This window comes from Lipotes vexillifer, unplaced genomic scaffold (assembly GCF_000442215.2).
Source record: "Lipotes vexillifer unplaced genomic scaffold, Lipotes_vexillifer_v1.1 scaffold193, whole genome shotgun sequence".
NCBI classification, from domain to species: Eukaryota; Metazoa; Chordata; class Mammalia; order Artiodactyla; family Lipotidae; genus Lipotes; species Lipotes vexillifer.
Window position 1 is genome coordinate 2,171,823 of NW_006769306.1, and position 17,701 is coordinate 2,189,523.

A 17,701-nucleotide genomic window follows, 5' to 3' on the forward strand; every position below is an offset into this window, starting at 1 on the left:
GGTATGCGGGCCTCTCACTGTTGTGGCCTCTCCCGTTGCGGAGTACAGGCTCTGGATGCGCAGGCTCAGCGGCCATGGCTCACGGGCCCAGCTACTCCGCGACAAGTGGGATCTTCCCGGACCGGGGCACGAACCTGTGTCCCCTGCATCGGTAGACGGACTCTCAACCACTGCGCCACCAGGGAAGCCCTCTCATTGGGGTTTTAATTTACATTTCACTAGTGATTAGTGATGTTGAGCACCTTTTCACGTACCTGTTGGCTTTTTGTATATCTTCTTTGGAGAAATGTCTATTTAAGTCATTTGCCCATTTTTTAATTGAGTTATTTGTTTTTTGGTATTGAGTTTTATGAGTTCTTTATATATTTTGGATATTAAAGCCTTATCAGATATATGGTTTGGAAATGTTTTTTTCTATTCCATAGGTTGTCTTTTCACTTTGTTTATGGTTTCTTTTGCTGCACAGAAGCTTTTTAGTTTGATATGATCCAGCAATTTCATCTCTGGGAATATATCCAAAGGAAAAGAAAACACTAACTTGAAAAGATATCTGTACCCCTGTTCATTGCAGCGTTATTTACAATAGCCATGACATGGAAATAACCTAAGTGTCCATCAATGGATGAATTAATGGATAAAGAAATTGTGGTATATATATTGTGGTATTTACAATGTGATATTATTCAGCTATATCAACTGAAGAAATTCTACCATTTGCAACAACATGAATGGACCTTTAAGGCATTATGCTAAGTGAAATCAGGCAGACAGAAAAAGACAAATACTGTATGATCTCACATATGGAATCTTAAAAAAAAACTCATAGAAAAAAGATCAGATTTGTGGTTACCAGAGGCAGAGGGTGGAGGGAGGGGGAATTGGAGGGAGGTGGTCAAAGGTAAAAACTTCCAGTTATAAGATAAATAAGTAGTAGGGAGGTAATGTGCAACATGATGACTATAGCTAACACTGCTATGATATATAGGGAAGTTGTTAAGAGAATAAATCCTAAGAGTTCTCATCACAAGGAGAAATTTTTTTCTTTTTTTCTGTCTTTGCTTTTTACCTATCTGACATGTATCTATATGACAAGATGGATGTTAGCTGAACCTATTATGGTAATCATTTCATAATATGTGTGAGTCAAACCATCATGCTGCAAACTTGTACAGTGGCGTATGTCAATTATTTCTCAATAAAACTAGAAAAAAAGAAGGGGTCATCTAGCACTCAGATCTTGGTTTCCAATCTGTTCTCCAATAAAAGGAACTAGGATTCCTTTGAGCAATGGTTGATTCTACCTTTGGGGCAGGAAATATACAAGATGAGCCTGGAGCTCCCAGTGGCCAAAGGTACAAAAACACAATTTATCAAGTAAGTAAATACATGGAGGATAACAGGAGTCAGGTTTTTCATTGTCAGAGAACGTGATTATAAATATGCAAAGGGAGGGCTTCCCTGGTGGCGCAGTGGTTGAGAGTACGCCTGTCGATGCAGGGGACACAGGTTCGTGACCCGGTCCGGGAAGATCCCACATGCCGCGGAGCGGCTGGGCCCGTGAGCCATGGCTGCTGAGCCTGCATGTCCGGAGCCTGTGCTCTGCAATGGGAGAGACCACAACAGTGAGAGGCCCGCGTACCGCAAAAGAAAAAAAAAAAAATGCAAAGGGATAAAAATAGAATGAATGCTATGAATTGAAACTGGAGATATCAGCATAATCTCATGATTTGTGATATATTGATAGAAAAGTACAGAAATTTAAATATAAGTGTGTGAGTGTGTGATATTCCCCAGTTCTGTCTGCTAAAAGGGCCTGGAACCAAGGACAACAGCAGTGAGCACATCTAGCACCCAGAATTTAGTTTCCAGTACCATTCCCAGCTACCAGGAACCAAGGCTATTCAGAGAAATGGCTGCTTCTAGAAGTGGGACAGGAAAAGTACAAGACAAGCATCTTATGATGTCAGAAAGCAAGAAGTGCTCAAAGAATGATGAGGATATGTCACAAGAATATAGAGTCCACCTTGATGAGGTTCTCACTGGACAAATCTGGGAATCAATTAAGCACAGAAATAAATAATGACAGTAATAATTAAATCCACTGAGCAAAACAGAGAACTATGAGTCAGTAAACATAGCTAGCTAGCTAGATAGATAAATTGATAGTTTTGTGAGGAAAGGACCATTTAATTAGTTTCAAAATACCCACAAGTACCGCAAACCAAAATCCAGTGCAATCTCAATCATTTAGGTGTTCTGAGCACTCACCAGTCCTGGCATTGACAAGCCCTTGAAGGAGATCAACAGTTTCAATGGGGATAAATATCAGTTTGCCCTTTTGCGTTGAACATGTCAAGCTGACCTACAAGAATATAAGCACTGTAAGGGCTATGATTTTTGTTTTGTCCTCTAAAGTATGCTCTACTTCATCCAGAACGCCACCCTAACAGTACCCAAAAGAGTGCCAGGGATATAGTCTATACTCGAGAAATGATTGTTTTTAATTAAGTTAAAATTTCCTTACACTGAACAACCTGTTATTGCACTTCATATAAGTGGAATCATTTGGTATGCACCCTTTTATATGTGCTAGAGTTTTAAGCTCAACATGTTTTGGAGACTTGTCCTTGTTATTGCATGTATTAGTAGTTTGTTCCTTTTTATTGCTGTGTAGTATTCCATGCATGGACAGCCTACAAGTTGTTTATCCATTCTCTCGTTGGTGGCTATTTGGTTATTTCTGGTTTGGGGCTATTATGAATAAAGCTTCTCAAAACAAAACAAACAAAAGAAATGCTGAAAAAAAAAAAAATGCAAAGGGATAAAAATAGAATGAATGCTATGAATTGAAACTGGAGATATCAGCATAATCTCATGATTTGTGATATATTGATAGAAAAGTACAGAAATTTAAATATAAGTGTGTGAGTGTGTGATATTCCCCAGTTCTGTCTGCTAAAAGGGCCTGGAACCAAGGACAACAGCAGTGAGCACATCTAGCACCCAGAATTTAGTTTCCAGTACCATTCCCAGCTACCAGGAACCAAGGCTATTCAGAGAAATGGCTGCTTCTAGAAGTGGGACAGGAAAAGTACAAGACAAGCATCTTATGATGTCAGAAAGCAAGAAGTGCTCAAAGAATGATGAGGATATGTCACAAGAATATAGAGTCCACCTTGATGAGGTTCTCACTGGACAAATCTGGGAATCAATTAAGCACAGAAATAAATAATGACAGTAATAATTAAATCCACTGAGCAAAACAGAGAACTATGAGTCAGTAAACATAGCTAGCTAGCTAGATAGATAAATTGATAGTTTTGTGAGGAAAGGACCATTTAATTAGTTTCAAAATACCCACAAGTACCGCAAACCAAAATCCAGTGCAATCTCAATCATTTAGGTGTTCTGAGCACTCACCAGTCCTGGCATTGACAAGCCCTTGAAGGAGATCAACAGTTTCAATGGGGATAAATATCAGTTTGCCCTTTTGCGTTGAACATGTCAAGCTGACCTACAAGAATATAAGCACTGTAAGGGCTATGATTTTTGTTTTGTCCTCTAAAGTATGCTCTACTTCATCCAGAACGCCACCCTAACAGTACCCAAAAGAGTGCCAGGGATATAGTCTATACTCGAGAAATGATTGTTTTTAATTAAGTTAAAATTTCCTTACACTGAACAACCTGTTATTGCACTTCATATAAGTGGAATCATTTGGTATGCACCCTTTTATATGTGCTAGAGTTTTAAGCTCAACATGTTTTGGAGACTTGTCCTTGTTATTGCATGTATTAGTAGTTTGTTCCTTTTTATTGCTGTGTAGTATTCCATGCATGGACAGCCTACAAGTTGTTTATCCATTCTCTCGTTGGTGGCTATTTGGTTATTTCTGGTTTGGGGCTATTATGAATAAAGCTTCTCAAAACAAAACAAACAAAAGAAATGCTTCTCCACAAAACAGTAATTTCAAAGGGGAAATGAATAACTTTACAGTGAAGAAGCCAGGCGGACAACACCATAATTAAGTAGTCAAAGTAAATAATGAGATACATCAAAATCATCTGACATATGATAGGCACACCGAGAACACAGCATGACTCCTATGATATTCCTGCCAAAGATGCATGAGCCGAATCTAAACATGAGGAAACATGAGATAAACTGGCCTGTTCTCTTCAAAAGTGTCAAGTTCATGAAAGCCAAGGAAAGACTGAGAAACTGTCCCAGGCAGGAGATTAAAGAGACATCACAACTAAACACAATGCATAATTCTGAACTGGGTCCTTTTGTTAAAGGATATTATAGGGACAACTGGCAAAATTCAAATTAGATCCAAGATGGCATAATGTATCAATATTAATTTTTCTGATTTTAATCACTGTATTGTAGTTACATAGAGAACACCTTTTTTGTAGGAAATAAATACTCAAGAATTCCAGGGTAATTGGTCATGAAACCTACTCTCAAATAACTCAGGAAAAAGACAATTTTTTACTTGCAGATTTTCTGTAAGTTTGAGGAGTTTAAAAATAAAAAAGGTATATATAAGTAGCTCTTTATTGCGTTAACAACTGCAGAGTCCTTATAACGGTATTCATCCCAGGTCTTACACAATCTAACCCCAACTAGTCTTATTTAGACAACTCCTGGACCAAGTCCCTTAACCACACTGAACACTCTAAGGGTTTCTCTTCTCCCTCCTGTCCCTCAGTGTTACATCCTTCCTCCCCTCCCAACCTTAACCTCCACCTAATGAAACCCTACTGTTCAACATCCATCCCAAATTCCCCTCCAAGTTCTTGAAGCCTTGTCTGATTCCCCCAAATGATTTTACTCCTCCCGCTATTATCTCCTTTGGGGAGCTTTATTTGTGTACCTGTGTCATTTTCCATGACTAGATGGTCATGACCTTGAGGCCAGGGACCACGTCCATTCTTCCTTGTATCCATTCAGAGCACAATACACATTCACACACTGAAAACACTCAATATTTATAGAATTGTGCAGTATCTTGACTGAGGTATTTATTCAGCTCAGGACACCCTAGGCATGTGAAGTTCTCTTATTATTTTTCCAGAAAGCAGAAACTGCAACATTATTTAACTGCTTTTCTAGTCTATATTCTTAATATAGACTAAGAATAATAATAAAGTCTTGTAATAAAGGCTCTCAATAATATATTTAACTCATATGAATGGTCTACTACATAATATTCCCAGGACTTCTTACAGCATATCTAGTATCTGGATACTTTCCCTTTTTGCATAAATGGGATGTACAGTAATAGCTTTCCTTTTATACAGTCAAATGGTAGGCAGAATAATGGTCCCCTTAAAGATGCCCACATGCTAATCCTCAGAATCTGTGAATATGTTAGGTTACACTGCAAAGGAGAATTAAAGTTGTAGAATGAATTAAGGTTGCTAATCAGCTGACTTTAAAATATAACGATCTTGGACTTCCTTGGTGGTGCAGTGGTTAAGAATCTGCCTGCCAATGCAGGGGAACCGGGTTCGATTCCTGGTCCAGGAAGACCCCACATGCCACGGAGCAACTAAGCCCGTGCACCACAACTACTGAGCCAGCGTGCCACAACTACTGAGCCTATGTGCTGCAACTACTGAAGCCTGCGTGCCTAGAGCCTGTGCTACACAGAGTAGCTCCTGCTCACCACAACTAGAGAAAGCCCGCATGCAGCGACAAAGACCCAACACAGCCATAAATATATATACATATATATAAATACAAAGATCTTCCTGGATTATTGGTGGGGAAATAATGTAATCACCAGGGTCCTTCTCCAAAGTGAAAGAGGAAGGCAGAAGAGTAGAATCAGAGTAAGATGTGACAACAGAAGAATAGTCAGAGAAATGCAACATTGCTGGCTTTGAGGATGGAGAAAGGGCACCACTGAGCCAAAGAAGGTGAGCAGTCTACAGAAGCTGGAAAAGACGAGAAAACACGTTCACCGCATTAGCCTCGGGGAAGGAAGGCAGCCCTGAAGACACCTTGATTTTAGCCCAGTGACACCCAGTTGAACTTCTAACCAGCAGAATTTTAAGATAATAAACTTGTGGCTTTTAAGCCACTAAGTCTGTGGTGATTTGTTATGGCAGCGAATGAAAAAAACAGCACAAATCACCTATACCCATTCACCACCTATTTCCCTTAATATACTCACATCACCGTGATGTCCCCCCACCCCCCCACCCGCGCCTGATAGAAGCAAATCTTCCCATATGCATGCCTGGCGGCAAAAAGAAAGGAAATGAGAAGGAAGGAAAAAAGGAGGTGGTGATGCACAAAGTTGTTTTTTATTTTGTTTTGTTTTTGTTTTTTAAACTTCTGCATGTTGTATAGATAGGGAAACATCGCATTCTCTTTTGGATATCTCTTTCAAGAAAACCCCTGCATATTCTGAAAAGTGAGGCACGGCTGTCAAAACCTGCTCCTCCTGCCAAGAGAGTAAATGTCCTGAAGGAATCTGTTTTCCTAACAACTGTCTCCAGAGACACTACAAGAACAGTGGGGAAACACAAACCATTTTAAGTTTCAATTTCCGAAATGAAGCAAAGCAAAGGAGACGGGGTCAGAGGCCGGGACGGCACAGAGAAGGCCCCGTGGGCCGGGGGCAGGCGCGTCCCCTCGGCGGCTGTGTGGTCCCCGCGACCCCGGCAGTGGGCAGCGCTGGCGCGCGGCGCTGGGCCTCTGTGCCCGGCCCCCGTCCGCCCCCGGCTCTCCGCCGGGCGTCTCCCCGCGGGAGGTCCCGAGTCCCGCGGAACCTGCCTCGTCGCCATCCACTGCCTCTCCAGCCCTGGACCACTAGAAGCCGGGATGGCAGGAGGGGAAGGGGGCACCAACTCACCCGCCTCGGCCCGCCGACCGCCGCGCCCCGGTTCCCGGAAACCTGGCGCCTTGCAGGTGGAGCGTCCGCGGGAGGCGCTGCAACCTCCGGGCCCGGCTGGCGCCGCCTTGTCCAGAAGCGCCTTGAGCCTTTTTCAAGTGGGTGTCCCCCAGATCAACACTTTGGTTCCTTTAAAAAAAAGAAAGAAAGAATAAAAGGAGAAGAAAACTACTCAAATGATTTTCTTTAAATCTAGTCACTGCTCGAATACCAAACCTGGTGTCTCCAATGATTAGTCACTAACAAGTTACACCTATTTTCACTTCCGATTTTTAAAACTTGTTGGTTTTGTTTTTGTTTTGAGGGAATTTATTCCCGAAGTATTCCTTAAGTTTCCATAGACATCATTTTAGGACATGCTTTAAAAACCACTCCTTTGTATGTATATTACAGGACGTGTTTTTGGAAAAAGTGGATAGAAACCAAATAAAGCCAAAGTGGGAGTCTCTCATCAGATTGTAATGGTAACTCTCATTGTAATTTATTGGTCATTATAACCTTAATCTCCAAATCTTTGCAGCCAGCACAAGGTCAACTTTTGTGTAGAGGTATTTCTTTTGCAATTTCCCAGGAAGTTGGGAAAGCTGTGGTGTTCAGTTGGTTTCTACGACCCGTGTCCCTTGAAAGTTTTCTTATAATCATTTTGTTTTGTTGTGAAGCTTATAAATAAATACTTCACTAAGTGTGATCTTTTCCTTTGAAATGGAAAACATCTGGTTGACTTCAAAAATTGCATTGTTTCTGAATCCTACACAGAGAACCACCCCACAGCTGCACTGGCTGGTAAAAGAGGTCAGGGAGGAGATGTATCAAAATGACTTCCAGGCATAAATTCTAGTTTACAATGCTGTATATTCATATATAACTGATATATAATCTGATAAAATGAAATATTAACCAAAGTCAAATTCCTTTATATCAAGAATATTATATGCATTTTCAAATAAATTAATACATTGAGATATTTCCAAATGATGTAAATATCAATAGGTTTTGATTGCATGCCACTACTGAATTAAAAATTGGTTTGCTCTGCAAAGGGAAAAGGAAATAAACATTTACAGGTGTATTAAATATTCACCTTTTCTATGTAAAAAAACAGAATATTGATGGCAATCAGTTTAAAGTGGACTTTCTAAGTGAAGAAAATAAAGTGGTGCATAGACACTTGTACTCATCAGCCCAGTCAAAATAGTACCAAAACTCTAACTGTGGCAGCCTGAGAATTACTTTTGGTCTTCCTTAAAATTGCGTTTTTTATTTTATTTATTTATTTAAATTTATTTATTTAATTTATCTATTTTTGGCTGCATTGGGTTAAAAAAATTTTTTTATTTTGTTTTTTATTTTATTTATTTATTTAAATTTATTTATTTATTTATCTAATTTATCTATTTTTGGCTGCATTGGGTTAAAAATTTGTTTTTTAATTTTGTTTTTAATTTTATTTTTATTTATTTAAATTTATTTATTTATTTTATCTATTTTTGGCTGCGTTGGGTCTTCGTTGCTGCATGAGGGCTTCCTCTAGTTGCAAGCAAGCAGGGGCTACTCTTCGTTGCAGTGCACGTGCTTCTCACTGCGGTGGCTTCTCTTGTTGCAGAGCAAGGGCTCTAGGTCCGTGGACTTCAGTAGCTGTGGCACCCAGGCTTAGTTGCTCCTCGGCACGTGGGATCTTCCCAGACCAGGGCTCGAACCCGTGTCCCCTGCACTGGCAGGTGGATTCTTAACCACTGCGCCACCAGGGAAGCCCCTTTTATTTTATTTTTGGCTGCACTGCAAGGCTTGAGGGATCTTAGTTCCCTGACCAGGGTTTGAACCCTGGCCCACGGGAGTGAAAGCGCTGAGTCCTAACCACTGGACTGCCAGGAAACTTCCATCCCTTAGAGTTTCAGAGAACATGAACTCCAGAGGTTATTTAGTTCAAACCTCATTTCTTCTTTTATCTTATTTTTGTTTTTTATAAGAAGATACTAAGCAACAGGACCATGACCAGAACAGGACTCATCTATGATTGACTCCAATCCTGTTAAAGGACAAAGGATACAGTTAGTAGGGAAGCCTTTGGGCCACCCACATGCTGAAGCTGAGCCATGTGTAACAGTCTGAACTCAAGTGAACTTCAGGTCCAGTACTCTGCAAAGCATAGGGGTTCCGAAGATGAATAGGCAGCTCCCAGATATATATATATATATATATATATATATATTTAAATTTTATTTATTTTTGGCTGCATTGGGTCTTTGTTGCTGCGCAGGCTTTCTCTAGTTGTGGTGAGCGGGGGCTACTCTTCATTGTGGTGCGCGGGCTTCTCATTGCGGTGGGTTCTCTTGTTGCTGAGCATCGGCTCTAGGTGTGCGGGCTTCAGTAGTTCTGGCGTATGGGCTCAATAGTTGTGGCTCGTGAGCTCTAGAGTGCAGGCTCAGTAGTTGTGTTGCATGGGCTTAGTTGCTCTGCGGCATGTGGGACCTTCCCGGACCAGGGCTCGAACCCGTGTCTGCTGCATTGGCAGGCGGATTCTTAACCACCGCGCCTCCAGGGAAGTCCCAGCTCCCAAATATATTATTGTTAACAATCGTAATTGCAAAGATCTACTGAGAACTCCTAGGCATTTTATAAACCTTTTATGTTTTGCCAACAACAATGTGAGATATAGGTATTATCCCCATTTTGCAGGTCAGGAAACTATGGCTTAAAGAGCTGACCCAAAACCAGGCAATTAATCTGTGATGACATTGATATCTTTCTCTACTCTCAACCATGAAGTCAGTCTCCACACTATGTTCTACAGGGCATGAAAAAAGAGGGAATTCTATGGGCAAGTATGATTAGGAAATGCCGCATACTGGATTCACACTTGGGAGATTCACAATGCACATCCGCATGTTGAATTTTGAGAAGTATTGCAGGGAAAAATTATAGCATACATTTAAAAGTTTAACTTTATTTAATCTTGAATTTATCAAACTCATTTGACCACTAAAGCCTTTTTTTCAAGGAGCAGCTATTAAAACCTTGAAAAGTTTCTAGTGGGGCAATTTGAGTAATGCTTTACTAATGATTTTTTTTTTTTTTTTTTTTTTTGCGGTACGGGGGCCTCTCACTGCTGTGGCCTCTCCCGTTGTGGAGCACAGGCTCCGGACGCGCAGGCTCAGCGGCCATGGCTCACGGGCCCAGCTGCTCCGCGGCATGTGGGATCTTCCCGGACCGGGGCACGAGCACGTGTCCCCTGCATCGGCTGGCAGACTCTCAACCACTGCGCCACCAGGGAAGCCCTTTACTAATGATTTTAATGATTGAGGACTTGCTTCCTCAAAATATGGCACCTTGGCATATTGACTATTTTAAGTGGAAGGAGTTTGAGAAAACAGTAGAAGCAAGACGGTCACTCTGACCTTCCTCCCCACTACCATCCTTCTCTGAAATAGTTCAAAAAGCCTCCTGTGAGAGGTGCTCACCCTATACCTGTAGGAAAGGAGCATTCTTATCTCCAAAGACAAATGGACCCAGAGAAGAATCCTAACAAACCAGCTTTGCTGTTTTCTCCAGTTTACTTCAATTACCTCATACTCTCTGACCTATCATATTCTTCCACGACTATCCTCTCTTCATCAAACCTAGCATAAAAATACTCAATTCTAGGGCTTCCCTGGCGGCGCAGTGGTTAAGAGTCCGCCGGCCGACGAAGGGAACCCGGGTTCGTGCCCCGGTCCGGGAAGATCCCACGTGCCGCGGAGCCGCTGAGCCTGCGCTTCCGGAGCCGTGGGTCTTCATTTCCTTGTGAAGACTTCTGTGTCATGTAAAACGTATGTTAAATAAATTTGTAGGCTTTTCTCCTCTTCATCTGTCTTTGTCAGTTTCATTTTCAGACCCAGCCAGGAACCCTAAGAGGGACAAGGAAAACTTTTTCTTTATATCTATCTTATCTATCTATCATCTATCTATCTATCTATCTAGCACACACTCAATAAATATTATATCGCACATGAGATGCCTTGAACATATCATGTAAATCTACACTGCCATGATATGAGATGTATATTGTGTTAGAAATTTATCTCCCCACCAGATGGCAATGGGCTCCTCCCAGGCTTCCCTATAAATGCACCATCCCCACACACACCAGTGCTACATACTGTACCATGTGTGCTATGAAGTATGATACTAGGAGTAGTAGAACACCAAGGAGAAAACAATCCCCTCTACCTCAGGAAGTCAGGGAATGTTTCCTCCACAGAAGAGCTGAAGATTGAGTTGACTCTTAAAGGTAGAGGAAGTGAACTGAGACCAAAGGTCAGATGAAAAATCCCAGAGAGGCATCATGAGTTTAGTGGATATGCAAATCATGAGAAAACCACCTGATATCTATTATATTATGCTCTTTCTTTTAGAAAAGGTCTAGCACACCAAGTTTATGCTGCTAGTTACCAAGATTTTGGTAATCCTGTTTGCAGTTCATCCTTGGGGAAGTTGCAACATTTATACTGCGCCCAGCATTGTGCAGGGTCCTGGGCGACACAAAGGAATTAGGTAACATCATTCTCATTTTCAAGAGGTTTGCAATTGACATATCAGGAGTAAAGGACTGCGCTTCCCTGGTGGCGCAGTGGTTGAGAGTCCGCCTGCCGATGCAGGGGTCATGGGTTTGTGTCCCGGTCCGGGAAGATCCCACATGCCGCGGAGCGGCTGGGCCCATGAGCCACGGCCGCTGAGCCTGCGCATCCGGAGCCTGTGCTCCGCAACGGGAGAGGCCACAACAGTGAGAGGCCCGCGTACCACAAAAAAAAAAAAAAAAAAAAAAAAGGAGTAAAGGACTGTTGCCAAGAGAGTAGATCTTAAATACTCTCACCACAAAGAAGAAATGATAATTACGTGACATGATGGAGGTATTTAACTGTGGTAATCATTTGACAATATATAAGTGTATCAAATCAATATGTTGTATGCCTTGTTCACCTTAAACTCACACAATGTTATTTGTCAGCTGTATCTCAACAAAGCTGTAAAAAAATAAATAAAATAGTAGACAACGGGTTTTTTTTTTAAGCAAAGGAAAATAAATATTCTACCCCTTACTCTCTATCAGGCAGGCAGTACTATATAGTTAAGAGCATGGTTTTGATATGAGATGTTGGTTTGAATACCAATTTCAAGTTACTGAAGTTTCCCAGCCTCATTTTTCTCCTCTGTAGAATGGAGCTGTTGTGAATGAGATACTGCTACATGTCAAGGTCTAAGCACAGTGCCTTAGCCAGGATAAGCATTCAAGTAGCTTGACACTGGTGGCCCAGGTAGCTGTTACCATCTTATACCTGGGTGAGATTTTTTTTTCCATTTTATTCTTGCACATTTCTTCTGCTTTGTCTTCCTACCTGAAAAAGTACACTTAAGACAAAGACCAGTTTTTATTTCTTTTGTGTCACCTGCACTTACTAGTAAAATGACTATACCTAGTACTAGCAATATAAATATTATACCTATTTCTAACTAGTAGTTAGATACAAGAGTAGGAGTCAAATACTCTCGGCTCAATATTATAACCCCTTTGTACAGGTTTTCATGTTAGTGTATGAATAAGTTTGTCTAAGTTAACAAAATATTGTGAGCTAGATCAAATATTTATAAATAGAAGTTTATAATAGAAGTTAATCCAAGTAAAATAATAATAAAATTAAAGAATAAAGGACATGACCTTCTAGAATCATGCCTGAGCCACTGATTTATCATATAAACATACTTGATCAGTCAGAAAATTCTGTTTTGTTAAAGTATTTAGAAATAAAGCTACTGTCCTTGGACAATGCTGGAAAGAACAAGTAAGTGTTTTGCTCATGAAACAGAGGTTCAAAAATAAAAATTGATCCTTGATATCCTTAAGATATCAAGCAGTAAACCTCAATATTATATTATGGAAATTATTTTAAGAGAATCTGAGAATAGTGCTGATGTTTTCCTAATTTGCTTGCAAATTGAATACTGCTTTTTTTAAAAAATTAATTTATTTTATTTATTTTTGGCTCTGTTGGGTCTTTGTTGCTGTGCACGGGCTTTCTCTAGTTGCGATGAGCGGGGGCTACTCTTTGTTGCTGTGCGCAGGCTTCTTGTTGCCATGGCTTCTCTTGTTGCAGAGCACAGTCTCTAGGCGCGCGGGCTTCAGTAGTTGTGGCTCATGGGCTCTAGAGCACAGGCTCAGTAGTTGTGGCGCATGGGCTTAGTTGCTCCTCGGCATGTGGGATCTTCCGGGACCAGGGCTCAAACCTATGTCCTCTGCATTGGCAGGTGGATTCTTATCCACTGCACCACCAGGGAAGCCCCTGAATATTGCTTCTGAATTGGCTATACTCCAATGTAAAATAAAAAGTTAAAAAAAAATGAATACTGATTCTGACAAAATTCTCTCAGGGTGAAGTGATAGTAGGATAAATCCAATTGTTTGGCTTGAACTTAAAATCACAGGGGAGGAAAAGCTTAAAGAAACTTGAGATTCTCAGAATGCTTAAAAAGAACATAGCTTTGGAATGTTGGAAAAATCGAAATATTAAATTCTGATTATGTTTTCACCAAAAATCCCAAATGAGAAAGAATTGGGCAAAGCATCCAAATAAATCAATGTAGCTTCCCAGGGAGCTCAGCAGTTAAGAGAATATGCACAAACATAGTGAAAACAACTAAAAAAATTTATTTTGCTTAACTATCTATGTTTTTTTGACTAGGGAATTTGTAGTTTGTTTTTGCCTGAGGAGTTCTAAAAATTGCCAAGTAGCAAGATTTGGCTTGGTGTTTGATAAGTTGTTTCTGATTATTTTCTCGGTTTGAACAGTTCTCCACAAGAGGTGTCAAGTCATTGCAACAAGGAAATTCACCAGTCTATTGAGAGTATTAAAAACATATCATGGGGCTTCCCTGGTGGCGCAGTGGTTGAGAGTCCACCTGCCGATGCAGCGGACACGGGTTTGTGCCCCGGTCCGAGAAGCTCCCACATGCCGCGGAGCGGCTGGGCCCGTGAGCCATGGCTACTGAGCCATGGCTGCTGAGCCTGCGCGTCCGGAGCCTGTGCTCCGCAACGGGAGAGGAGCCCGCACCAAAAAAAAAAAAAAAAAAAAAAAAAAAAAAAAAAATATATATATATATATATATATATATATATATATATATCAGGCAAAGAACTCAACTTTTTAAGTTAAATTTGTTTTCAATTTGTTCTTAGTGTACCTAGGTATATGTAGGGGCATAATTTCTACTAAGATATATCTCAGTATAGTGTATGATTTCTGTTGAATCGTGTCCCAAACTCACCAGAAAGGGAAAATGTGTCTGTGGGTAAGAGGACGTCCTATAGACCAGTGCTTCTCAAATTTTAATGCCCATCCAAATCAGCTGGGGATCTTGTTAATATGTAGATCCTGGGAATTCCCTGGCGGTACAGTGGTTAAGACTCAGAGCTTTCACTGCTGGCGCCCAGGTTCAATACCTGGTTGGGGACCTGAAATCCTACAAGCCATGTGGCACGGCCAAAAAAGAAAAGCAGATCCTGATTCCATAGGTTTGAGGTGGAAGTTCTTCATTTTGATCGTTGCTTGGTGATGCTGATGGCGTGATGGCACTGGGTCTTGGACTATACTTTGAATAGAAAGGCTGTAGACTAACCAGTTCCCTAAAGAACAAAGAGGGAGCAGAAATGTTCACTCCAGAGTCAGGGTACTGTGTACTGTGTGGTTCAGCCAGGGAGCACAGGGCCTCTTCCTGTTTGCCAGCCTGGTGGCCTAAGTTAATGAATAGAAGGAAAGGCATTTCTTGACGTCCATGGTAGACAGGACAACAGCAGTTCCTGTCTTTCATGCCATCTCCTTCAGAGGACAAAGCCTCCTTGTCTGCAGCTAGGCTGCCATTACAGCTACTCTGAAATGGAAAGGAAGGAATAAGCCATGAGGGTGAATGGGTCAAAATGATGCAAAAGTGGAAAGAAGTAAGGAGAAGCCAGAAAAAAAGAACAAGACTAGTATATCCAGGAACGCTGAAAGGAATATTCTTTTCTCTTTCATTAGTTATTCATTTTAATTTATTCTAAATAGTTTGCCCTGGTGTCCGGTGTAACAAGATAGAATGACCTCACACACAGGGCTCATTTTAACAACAAAATATCTCCATGGGGCAGTTTGATGATGTTGGACACATAAAACCAGAGGTAATTCATCCCTCTAAATGCTTAAACTCCTCCAGAAAAATTAAAAGACAGTCTTCATCCCCAATAAAAATAAAACAAAGAAGTGTCCTTCAGATCTTATTGCTTGGTGACTTTATGCATTGGAATAGAAACACTATTGCCTTTTGGGAGGTTGACCTCAGCTGTTTTTCAACCATTTGAAGAATAAGAACTCTAATTTTTGTGCCAGTACTCAAAGCAAAGCTTTCTCAGGTGGATGAACAACAGCTGTAGCTGGCTTGTCATGGAAATTGCACCACCTTAAAATCACCAGGAGAACTGGGCTGAGTCTCTGCTCTGACCCTTACTACAGGATCACACTGGTCACACTACACATTCACACACAGTGTGTTCCCTGGAAATTCCTGGTGTTCCCTGAAAATGTGCAATGCATGCTAGGGAGGGATTCTGGGCTGCCAAGACTTGCTTGATTGCTGCGCTAGAATTAGATAGAACAAGTAAGAACAAGTCCAAGATTCAATCATATTCTCTCTTTCTCTCTCCCCCAACTATTTTGTCATGTTATTTTATGAACTTTACATAAGACAGACAGGTAATTGTTGAGTGGATTTTTTTGTGGTCTAGTCTCTATCCTACTACCCTGAACGTATCCCAAACAGCAATGCGATTTTCCCTGCTCCTTTCTGTGGTCACTAACCTGATCTGCCCTCTCCTAGGGACACTGTAACCAGATGGCCCAGGTGTCTTAAGACTCCCTTTCAAATAGTCTATCCAGTTTCATTCTGTGCCACAGCCAGTGTGTCTTTTCCTCCACACCCTCTCACATTAAAATTCATAGTTGAGGGCTTCCCTGGTGGCGCAGTGGTTGAGAGTCCGCCTGCCGATGCAGGGGACACGGGTTTGTGCCCCGGTCCGGGAAGATCCCACATGCCGCGGAGTGGCTGGGCCCGTGAGCCATGGCTGCTGAGCCTGCACGTCGGGAGCCTGTGCTCCGCAACAGGAGAGGCCACAACAGTGAGAGGCCTGCATACTGCAAAAAAAAAAAAAAAATTCATAGTTGATTGTCTAATTTTCACAGGAAAATTTTCATGATGGCTAATTTACATCTAGAATTTACCTTGCTAATGATTCCTTTTGTCCTTTCATCCTACACACCCCTGCCATATTATTCTTCTAAAAGTTCTGCTGTCATCATGTCATTCCACACCTTAAGCATTTACAGGTGACATCTAACATATACAGCCCAAACTCCAGAGTGCAGTACCTACCCTCCCTCCCATACTCCCAATCCCAAACTGTTTCCACAACAAGCTGGCTACAGCTTCTTTTTAACTTTATCATTCACTATTCTTCTTCTCTGTATCCAACCAAATTAGTCGGCTATCCTCTAAATCCAGAATAGTCTTATCAACCAACTGGTCTTCTTTCTTTTACCATTTCCCTCTCCTGAGATGTTTTCCTGCTCCTTTCTATTATTTCAGTCGTACGATTGTACACATGAACTCCTAACAAACACATATCATACCTTAAAGGCAGTGGTGATATTCAAGATATCAATAACTGATCAGTATGGACATTGAACCAACAGAAGAGCTCTAACCAGAAGATCTTTCTGGGATAGGCATTAATCCTACAGTTACTGGATCCTAGAAGGTGGCGGTGGGGGGAGTGCTGGGAATTCCTCATGGAGATACGGCCAGGGCAGTAGAGGCACTGGGGTGGGCTTGGGGGAAGACTGCAACCAACTGGCACAGAAATATTTCATTATTTAACATCTGATATGAACACCCAGAGTACAGTGGCTGAACACCAGTGTCAGACTTTGCTGCTACATCTCCAGGCTCAAGTTCAGCTCCTGTCCAACAACCACAGGAGTAGTGACCTCTCCCTCTCTAAATTATTTTAGCATGTTTTGCCCATACCATTTACTAGGTACATTCATACCTTGCATTGTTAATTGTCTTTTTGGGGACTATTGTGCAATTCATCCCCAAAAGATGGCAATCTTTTCCAAAACAAGAGTTGTACTGTATCTTTGTCTCTCCCTAAATGTCAAATATAGTGCCTTTCTTGGGCAATTACTTATCCTATATTTATTATTGAAAATCGATTGAATGAGTAACTGAGAACCAATATACCATATAATGTGGTCATTTCAAATGACCTCACTTAGAGAGTGAGGGAGTTACAGACATCTTTGAGACTCTGATAAGAGCTAGAGACTTTCTTCTCAGAAATATCCATAGCAACACGAAATTGTGCATACAATTTCAGGTGTCTTACATATCCCCTAAAGCCATTCATAGATTCCTGGGAGTCCATGGAATCTAGGTTAAGGACCCTGGTTTAAAAGGAATGTTATAGAACCAGAACATCAACCTAAAGAATCAACTGGGTTTTGTTTTGCTTTGTTTTTGCATCTTCTAAGTACATGTATTCACTCCATGAAGGAAATGGCCCTTATACAGGTGTACAGTGATGTCACATGTTTCCATATAACAGAGCTTGCTTAAATTCACAGCCAGACTGCGTTTCACCCGATGTGCATTCTAAGTAAAGCCGGTTAATTATGGCTGTGAGCAGGCCCAGGACTTGAAGTTTTCAAAACTTTACTTCTTTTATCAGCACTC

The 17,701-nt window shown here is 41.2% G+C and overlaps 1 protein-coding gene across 1 annotated transcript in view; it reads right to left on the minus strand.

Moving 5' to 3' along the window:
* The window catches only part of NMI (N-myc and STAT interactor), an 18,240-nt gene extending 11,238 nt beyond the window's left edge, over positions 1-7,002 (minus strand). Inside the window, exon 1 of the mRNA XM_007445565.1 lies at positions 6,869-7,002. The gene's annotated coding sequence lies outside the window, so the exon portion shown is untranslated. The remainder of the gene's footprint in view (positions 1-6,868) is intronic.
* Positions 7,003-17,701: the final 10,699 nt, after the last annotated feature.